The sequence below is a fragment of the Scardinius erythrophthalmus genome (assembly GCF_964197995.2).
Source record: "Scardinius erythrophthalmus genome assembly, chromosome: 3".
NCBI classification, from domain to species: Eukaryota; Metazoa; Chordata; class Actinopteri; order Cypriniformes; family Leuciscidae; genus Scardinius; species Scardinius erythrophthalmus.
In genome coordinates this window covers 42,840,536-42,851,007 of record NC_138223.1, presented here as the reverse complement: position 1 = coordinate 42,851,007, position 10,472 = coordinate 42,840,536, and the positions used below count along the sequence as shown (strand labels likewise).

The 10,472-nt window shown below is 38.0% G+C and overlaps 1 long non-coding RNA gene across 1 annotated transcript in view; it reads right to left on the bottom strand.

Annotated features, from left to right (window-relative positions):
- The window catches only part of LOC308688356, an 11,121-nt gene extending 9,109 nt beyond the window's left edge, over nucleotides 1-2,012 (bottom strand). The window contains exons 1-2 of the long non-coding RNA XR_014029883.1: nucleotides 1,769-2,012; nucleotides 333-372 (exon numbers count right to left, since the gene is read on the bottom strand). This is a non-coding gene — a long non-coding RNA (uncharacterized lncRNA). The remainder of the gene's footprint in view (nucleotides 1-332; nucleotides 373-1,768) is intronic.
- Between the last annotated feature and the right edge of the window lie 8,460 nt (nucleotides 2,013-10,472).

Here is a 10,472-nt window from a genome sequence, read left to right as displayed (position 1 = left end):
AGATAGATATAGACAGACAGACAGACAGACAGACAGACAGACAGACAGACAGACAGACAGACAGACAGATAGATAGATAGATAGATAGATAGATAGATAGATAGATAGATAGATAGATAGATAGATAGATAGATAGATAGATAGATAGATAGATAGATAGATAGATAGATAGATTTCCTTTTCGCTGACATCATCTATTCTAGGCCATGAAGGCTATTGGTTCATTTTAACCAGAGTTAGGCTGACTTTAGTTTTTTAGTTTTTTTTTCACTTTTTACAATCCAATCAATTCATTTATATTACATTTATTCATTATATCCAAAGCAACTCACAAATGATGAATTCCTGATGAGGTCCCATCCTAGATTTTTCCTGGCACAAGGGTAAAAAATTCAGATAAATAAAAATCATGTGATGGCAACAGCAGTAATTTTACAAGATCTGTCATTTCAGAAGATTCGTTATGTTCATCGTAGCAGGAATCTAATGTCGCTGAGTTTGTCACCCGTCTCCCACTGCATTATTCAAAACACAGCGCACAGACCTGCTCAAAATTCATTCTGGGTCTGCTGGCAAATGCCCCGTAACAGCTAACCATAATAGCTTTCCACTGCATATGGAAGAGCCATGATTAATCATATTTGGATTGGCACATTTGTAGCAGACAAAAAAAAAGCGATCCACCTTTAACACTTTTCATTAAGGTGCTGCCAAAAAAGATTTTTTGTCTGTCAGGATATAGGACGAAGAGTATTTCTCATTTATGCCGTTAAGACTTGCTTTACACGACCTGTTTGATAAAGCACACGAATCTACACTTGAGAGAACTCATTATTTCAGGAAATGTAATCTTTAGAGTAGTTTAAAAAGTCTTAAACTTTAGTCGGTTGAGGAAAAATGGTGTGAGTTTTTGGAATCATTTTTATCCATTTAAATAGTTTACTTTTGAAAACTTGCTCAGCTCTTTAAAGCTTAAGTGTGTAGTTTCAAGTCATCAAACAGATTAGCAGGAATAAATATAGCTGCAAGCAGCAATTATAGCACATACATTTTTCATTTATTCTCAAAAAAAAATCCTTTTCTGGTAAATATCCAGTCATGCAATTCATTTACAGAACCTGTAGTCAAGTGCATTGTAATTTTTGTTACCACTATAGCGCCACCTTTTGGACAAACAGCATCAAACATCAAGTTTGCATGAGTACCCAACAGGCCACGCCCACCCAGGTGACCACAAAGTCAAAGATGTTTTTGAAAACAGGACTCTTTCTGCACCAGTTTTGTGAGTGAACTGTCCCTTTAAAGGATTTTGGCCAATTCACATAAACTGATGTCTTCATATTGGTGCGTTCACACCAGACGCGTTTAGCATCCTGGCTAAAATCAGATCAGTGCAGTAACAACACTGATGGCTGCATTTAAATGGACTATATGTAAGAATTTACATGTATTAAAATTATTGCCAATGTGTGAACAGCTTGTAACTAAACATAAAAACTTTAAAAACTGTATACAGATATTTATGTGAAGGACTCGGGTCGTTTTTGCCGGGAAAATCAAAAGAATGCGACGGTTATGCGCTCCCTGTGAGCATGAGACTGAGACGTGAACTAATGCTCAGGATTACGCCAAAGAGAGCCATTTTATACTTTAATGTGAATGTGCAATGCTAAGAAAATTGATTGATTTCACACTGCCAGATCTATATAGACAATAATCTCAAATATACTTCATAATCAAACAACCCTAACGGTGTAACGTTAATTACCTCATCTGTCGACAACATGATGGCAGGAAATTGCAGAGCTCGTGCAAACATTTCCACATCGCTACAGTCAGAACTGAACCTTTCTCACCGCTCTCATTTTTGTTGTGTGTTTATTCTGTCCTTGTGAGGAAAGCTAGCCGCACACTGACTATATTCATCGCGCCTTGAATCACGTTCAGTCTCTTTTATGTTACACACGTGTGCACGAGCAATACATTTCTGGCTGTAGTTTCACTTAACGGCCACCGGTGTCGCTAATCACAAGGGGTTTTGAATTCTACATACTGTATAGCTCCATCATGTAGTCTATATTAGGTTTCTCAAGGAGCAGAGCAACACACTGGATCTTTAAACAAAAGCGTTGTACATATTCGCATTAGCTATTCTAGCTAAATTATGTAACATGTACTCATGTTTAAAATCAGGAGAAATCCATTAAACCCACATGAATCGATCCTGTTGATTTGATGATAAAGACTGCATGTGAGGAGGTCACAAAGGCCCGGAAAAGGTTTTGCTATGCTGCTGATGAAAAATGCATGAGACATTTTTTTCTGCCTGAAAGGAGGAAGGAGAAAACTGCACATTTAAATAAAAAATATTTCAAATATTACATATAATATCTCATTGAGGATATTAAGCCAAACTTTAATCAAGTCATTTTTATTTATATAGCGCTTTTTACAAAACAGGTTGTTTCAAAGCAGCTTTACAGTGATTACAGGAAATTAATGCAACAAAGTTTGTTTTGGCTGTACAGCAGATCTAGAAGAAAGTCGTTGTCTAGCTTAAGTTTTTTAAATCAATTGAATGCATCCTTGATGAATAAAATAATTAATTTATTTCATTTCTTTCCACAAAATAAAAATAAATCTTACTGAGCCCAACTATTTTGAACTTTCTATTCATCAAATAATATTTGTTTTCAATGTTTTCAACATTGATAATAATCAGAAATGTTTTTTGAGCATCAAATCATGATTTCTGAAGGATCGTGTGACACTGAAGACTGGAGTAATGATGCTGAAAATTCAGCTTTGATCACAGGAATTACACTTTAACATATAAGGGATAATGTATAGAGAGGCGGTCGTTATAGCGAATAACAAGCCCGGAGGGGTCTTGACAGCCTGAAGGGCTTGTTATTCGCTGTAACGACCGCCTCTCTATACATTATCCCGCTTATTACATGGCTACCTAAAAAATAAATAATTAATTTGACACAAATTATTTATTTAAAAAGGCGTTTATTGTTTTAAAAACGATTGTATTGCTTCCGCCAAAGAAAATAGTCCGTTCCGCGTCCATAGCAACGCGCTGTTTTGCATGGCAACGGTCTGTTATACTTCGCAGCGGTCTGTTATCAAGAAATAACAGACCGTTCTACATTGGAATTCAGCCACGCCATGTAATAAATTACAATAGAAAACAGCTATTGTAAATTGTAATAATATGTCAGAATTTGACTTAAAAAACATAAAAAAAATCTTACCTATCACAAACTTTTGAACGGAAGTGTATATGTAAGGGATAATGTATAGTGAGCCGGTTGTTATAGTGAATAAAAACCCCGACAGGCTGAACGGGATCCCGACGCGAAGCGGAGGGATCTTGAATCAGCCTGAAGGGGTTGTTATTCACTATAACAACCGGCTCACTATACATTATCCCGCTTATTACATGGCTACCTACAAAATAAATAAATAAATTGACACAAATAATTTATTTAAAAGGAGTTTGTTGATTTAAAAACGATTGTATTGCTTCCGCTAAAGAAAATAGTCCGTTCCGCGTCCATAGCAAAATAACAGACCGCATTCTACATTGGAATTCAGCCAAGCCATGTAATAAATAAGCATAACACTGTTACTTTTTTCTGTCTATGTTTAAAATTTCCTCTGAACATGTTTATAAGGTCACAAAGAGTATGTGACTTTTGAGTATGTCATTTTGTTGTAAATTTAGAAAACATTTTAGAACGCAAGTTATCAAAGAATCATGATTTCTTTTTGTATGCAGATTTCAAGCATAAAATCATGCGTACACATGGTTTGTGAATGAGACCCGGTGTCTTTCAGTTTACATTCCACCTAGTACGTATGTGATTTTGTGCTTCACAGAAAAAGGAAAGAAAAAAAAACACAGGATGGGAAGAATACGAAAAGGTCCCAATGAGCCAAACAAACGCTTCCCTGTGTCTGCTACTCGGCAGATTAGATGAAAACAAGCTTTTTGGAGGATGTAAAGGAAAAGAAACGCAATAAGAAGAGACAGAAAAGCGGGGAGGATTAGACTGTGATGAGAAACAGTTGACACTGATGAAGAACTTCATGTGGGTTTGATTACTCTGGTCTCGGGCAGCCTGATGAATGTGCCAGAACACGCGTCACACTGCAGTCTTTCTGCTGAGACGCTTACCTTATGGAGAGCCATTTAATCATTTCAGCTTCACATCCCTCCTCTATTTGCCTGGCTCAGTTTGATTAATGACTCATGTTACATCCAATTCAGCTTTACTGACATGACTGCACTGCTGTGACTACTGCTGCTCATTTGAGATGATAACACTCACACGCATAAACACACACTCCCAGAGGTTATTGTTGTGAGTGACGCTGCAAATACACTAATGTTCAAAAGTTTGTTTTTCGGTGTTTTTGAAGAAGTCTCTTCTGCTCACCAATGCTGCATTTATTTCATCAAAAATACAGTAAACCAATAATATTGCGCAATATTATTAAATCTAAGAATACGTCGCTAAATTTTCAGTCTTCAGTGTCACATGATCCTTTAGAAATCATTCTAATATGATGATCTGATGCTCAAAAAACAGTTGTGCTGCTTCTTAAGTTTGTGGAAACCATGAATGAAGGGTTTTCCAGAATATGGGAAGTTGTATGTCTCTTCGAATATCTGCTGAGAAATATAATAATAAACGCATCTCTAGCACGGTGAAGTACGGTGGAAGAGCTGTCAGTGTGTGAGGAGTCTTTCTAGCCGCTGGAACTGGTGAGCGGCTTCACTGTGAAACGTCATTTAATGCTTTGGAGCACAGGAGAATATTGCAGAATGGCTTGCTTCCCACAAATGAAAAGTTATGTAACAAGGAATGATCAGATGTTTTTTTTAAAAGACAATGCTCCTGGCCAAACAGCAAATATATACTGTATATATAATTAGTTGATATTCAGTATTTTAATAGTTCTATACAGGGTTGCCAACTCTCACGCATCTGGCGTGACAGTCACGCATTCAGCCTCAATCTCACGCTCTCACGCTTAACAAAGAAATCTCACGCTAAATTAGACATTCTTCTGTGCTGTATTTTTTTTTCACTCATGTGCACTAAATTTCAGAATTACTATAAACAATTCAGGCTCTTAACTACTGGATGGACCACTATTTATGGCGCAAATTAGTTAAAATCTCCCGGAATCTAGAGCGAGCACGCATGCGAGACAGAGACTCACGCCGCCTTCACACTGGCAGTTGAAATCAGCTCCGATACGGCAGCGAAACGACCGGAAGTCATTAATTTCCTATGGAGATTCGCAGGCCGCATGCGAATGGGTCCGAACCAGGTGCGAACGAGTGCGGTGCGAAAAAAAATCGTGTCCGTTGGCCATCCGGATGCGTTCAAAAAATTGAACTCTTGCGAAAGGCTACGGACGGTTTCTATCCGAAAATCCCAACGGAAGTTAGCGTTGCTATGGTACTGATAAACAAACCTGGATTCTTAACTTTTAATAAAATAAATAATGATTTTATAACGATTAGTTGTCATGTCATTTTTTTATTTTCATGATGTTTTAACGTTATTAGGGCAGTTAATACAATTAAATAATTCAATATTTAAATATACTCGCTTCCGAGGCTTCCGCCCACTGATCTATATAATGGCATATATATATATATATATATATATATATATATATATATATATATATATATATATATATATATATATATATATATACGTGTCCCAAGTTTAGTGTATATATATATAATGTCATTCTATATAGATCAGTGCTTACGACGCTTTTCACCGTTGTGTACGACATCCGCTGGGGGCGTATTACGGAGCTGATTTGAACTGCCAGTGTGAAGGCGGCGTAAACCGTAGCGCACGCACGGCGTACGGCAGCGTTGAGCATTGTAGCCAATCACTGACATGTCTGTTGAACGCATTGGCCAATCAGAGGCGTTTAAATGAGTCGCTGTGCTGAAGATGTGTTTTGCGCGAGCTCACCGAGTTCTACACTTTCGCAAACCTGTCATTATTATTTCCTATAAACTTAAGATGCAAATAAAAGATTCACTGCAATGTATTTGATATTCTTGATGCTGTTCTGATGCGCTCCATTACGCACCGCTCTGTTTGGTGTTAGGATGACTAAAAGTCATAAGGTGTGTTCGACATCGGCTGCGGCTGGATGCACCCAATCGGCGAGAGTAGCCGCGTGCAGGCGGGGAGGAGCTGCAAACGGAAATGTGAAGTCGGACACTTTCTGGTTCCCGTAGTGACCGCTCACGTGGTGTTTGCATTCTTTACCACAGCTGAAGTGAAATAAATGCAATATTTGCCAAATAATGTTTCAGAGACATTTTCATTCAATACTTTATGTAGGCTACTGCTTCTTCACACAGCGTCTGTTTGAACAAGAATAAAGTTCAACCTTCAACATAAGCTACTATCAATGAAGTGGAGTCTACGTTTTTTAATCAGTTTTATTTTGATAAACATGACACAATATAACATCGCAACTACATGAAAAGAGTGTTTACTGTTATAAAAAACTGATTTGTGCGCTTTAGAGGAACTAAAGGTGTTTGAATAAACACGCAACACATGTGATCGTTGTCATGCAATGGATCTGGCCAATCGTGGAACAGCTGTGTCGTCATCAGAGCTCCTGCAGCCGCTCTTGAGAAGCTGCGCTGGCTGAGTTCTCCAGCTACTCTCGAATCGGTCTCGCGGTACTCTGATGGCATATGTCACAGTCACGTGGCGTCGGCGCTGGATCAAGTCGGACAAAATTTCTAACCAGCATGCACTGCTTCAAGTCAGCCGCCGATCGGTCTGCGCAGAGCTGCATGAAGTCGAACAAGCCTATAGACTGTAAAAAAATATGGACGTAGTGTCTGTGACGTCACCCGTAGGTTTCTGAAGAGCATTTTTGAAGCCTAAAGTGGGCGGAGCCGGCCGTCGCCATCTTGGCCTTGCGTCACTCCCGGATAAACAGGCGGGGCGTGAGTGGAGCTGAGGAGCCTGGCCTGGCTATCTGAAATCACCTAGCTCGACGTGATCGAGTTAGCTGATGATGTATTTTTGCCCTTCGAAATATTATAATAGTTAAAAGACATGGCTACAAGTGAGACTGTGTATTACTTCGAGAGTGTTTGTGTGTGAGAGTGATTTATGTGCATACATGTCCGTCACTCTTTCATGGTCCGTCAGCGCGGCATTGCTCAAGTTCGTAGAGAGCTTATACAGTCCATTTTAAATTCTGATTTTGGCCGTCTCTCAAATGGGTTAAACCATAGATATATTGCCTTTGAAGTGCAAGTAAATGCGCTAGAAAATCCGCGCTCATTCATGTGCATTTATTGCATGGACGGAGAAAGCGCCGACGCCCGCATGATTTCATCTGACGGTACATAAGCATATTATAATCCATCTGTTCCGTGAGAGCAGAACGAACGAGCATTTATTGACGTTTTAAATTTGAAAACCCCAAAAAGCAACGAAATTGTCAGACATCCATTAGTGCAGATTCACGGAGGAAAACAACTGAAATAAGTTACAGCGCTGGTTGTTCTCTCGAACGATAACGACGGAATCCAAAGACGTGGGCCTTGTACCCAAGTATTAAATTGTATGAAATAATCCCGAAAAAAAGCACAAACACTGCAGAGATGGCAAGCTAACATTTGCTGAGGTGAAGTGACGGCTAGTAACAGCAAACAAACGGCTAGCACTGACAGCGGCAATCCATCTGTCACTCAAGTAGCTTGGCCACACCCTTAAATTTAAATATTAATCAACTAAACGGACAAGTTATAAAAATAATTCAACCCCCTCACAGTTGTTATGAAGGGCAAAATTAGCTTTATAGACCAAAGCCACATAGAGATCCAGGCTGTAAACATATTTTTTTCTGTTGTAAAGTTGGTAATTTTAACATGAGGGAGATACAGATTTGACTCACTTCTGCAGCCAGGCCAAGCGGCCAGTCAATGAATTGCAGTTTAACTCACTTCCGTGTTGGTTTCAAGAGAGAGACGGGGAGGTTGCCGCTTGCTAAAAGTTCAGCGGTCTAGCTCTTCAATGTCAGAATGATTAAAGAAGTGAACGAATGCCTGGCAAAATGTAAGTGGAAAACATTTAATATTTGACTGTTTTACAATAGAAATGTTCAACTACCGACAGTATCCGGTGACGCGAATTACTCAACTTTTTTTATTTATTTACTAAATTTAGCCTTTTTGAATTGAAAATATGCTATAATTTCTTTGATTCATTTAGAGAGAATGCATGCATAATTAAAAATAAAATATTATTTGCAAACAGTTACAATTATTTCACTAATACACTAAGCTTTTTTTTTTCTTTATTCCCTTAAATCGCTTTAATAATTAATTCCTTTAAATAAAAATACCCAAAAAAAATTTGGGTTGGAATAACCCCCATTCACTATAGGGTTCAAATCTAGACAAAACATGAACCTGATGGACTCGTTCTCAAGCCACTTCTAGGAATGAAATTGAATGAATGAAATGAAATTGAATGAATGGAATGGAGTTGAGTTGAGTTGAGTTGAGTTGAGTTGAGTTGAATAAAATGAATGAAATATAAAAAAGGTAAATGTTAAAATGTCTTCCATTTTTGCTGCATTAATTGTACGGTGTGCTCAAATATGCACAAAAAACACAAAGCCACAAGGGATGAGCGAATCATTCCAAAGCTGGATCAGAAATAATTTCCACTTTAGTCTCTTAGTTCCCCTCGGACGTCCAGTAATTGATTTTTTAAACCTCTATTGTCATCACTCCAAACCCAGTCTCGGCTCTTCCACTTCTGTCTTTCTAAGCAGTATTTTTGGCCACGCGAGGCCACAAGCCTCACCCCACCACCAGACCTTAGAGGACTTTACTTTTGACAAACTCTTCTCCTCAGTCAGTGAGGGCCCATCAAAAGTAGAGGAATGAGAGCAGAGGACGGAACGTGACTCAGAAAGTGTTTCATGTGAAGTCTTTTTTCATTAATCTGATGTATAATCAATATAATCTGATATTTTAGTTTATGTCAATCTTGTTCCAATTGAAAGGGGAAAAAATCGAGAGGATGCCACACCTTTTAAGAATTTTATTGACTGGGTTACCTAAAAATATAAACATTTCTTCATTAAAATGCACACAATAATAACTAGTGATAATGGTGCCATGAAATAAAATTCGTACACGTAAACATCTTTATAGGTTTCTTAGGTTTTCTTTGTTCTTTTTATGTTTTCTTATGAACTCTTCTGCGACTCAAACTCTCAGTCATGTATTTTCCCAAACAGCATTTTACACATTTCGAAGGACGCCTCTTCCGGATGCTCTTGCGATCTGTTGAAAGGTGCAGCGGTAAATAGGAAATCCTCATCACTGTGTTTTTCTGTCTGCAGAACATCAAAGAGCAGAATAATGGAGTTGTGGACGGACGGTAATACAATTAAAAATGGATCTTCGAGATAATACAGCTCATCTTCACTGGGGAAAACACTTGATGAAGTTCCTAATGAATTCATTTACTCTCAACCTGTTTCAAACATCGCTCCCCGAAACAAGGGCCTGCTATGCTAAAGATCAACCCAGTCATGAATCATGCAAAATTATTTCAGCTGACAAATAAAATTCCTCTGTGTCCAAGAAAATAAATGCAATCTGCAGTTGAAGTGGTCCAGGCAGAGTTGACAAATGAAAGATTTATAATTTATAGATTAGGACACAAACTGATTTCATTAGCATTCATATAGTATTTGTGTAAAGTAGTTCTATCACACTAGCCTGGTTCTACCAGACTCTCGTACATTTCATTTGTAGCCTACAGAGAGTCTGGCCTCTCTCCATTGACAAGCGTTAAAATCCTTGTAGGCGAGTACTCTGTCGAAGTTTAAAACTATTGGATCTGCCCAGAGTCACTCTGGATCTGCCAGAACCAATCGCTAACCTTTGGTCGTGACGTAACCCTACACTGTAACAAATTTCTGTAGTTTTCACAGCATTATTACTGTAAAATGAGCAAATGCTTACTGTAAAACCTGTATACAGCATGTTACTGTAGATCTGCAAAGCATCATGGTCAATTTTCAATGGCGGGTAAATTCTACAGTAAAAATATTTTTTCTGTGAATCACAATACAGCAATTTCTTTGCCATGCAGCTGAAAAGCTACGAGATTCCACACTTTTATTGGAATTTTAACTTCAGAAAGGTAACTTTGCTGATTTATTTCCAGTTTACTCTTGTAAAGTTACCTATTTGTTCAACTTTAAGAGTGCACCAAGTAAACGAGCGTCACACTTCCTAAACTCGTGTTTGTGTGCATTTTATATGTATATATATTTGCACATAATTTCGATAGATTTTCTAATCTGGCAACATTCGATAACGTCATAATGAATAAAAATTAAATTGGAATTGTGTATGTGTATGTGAT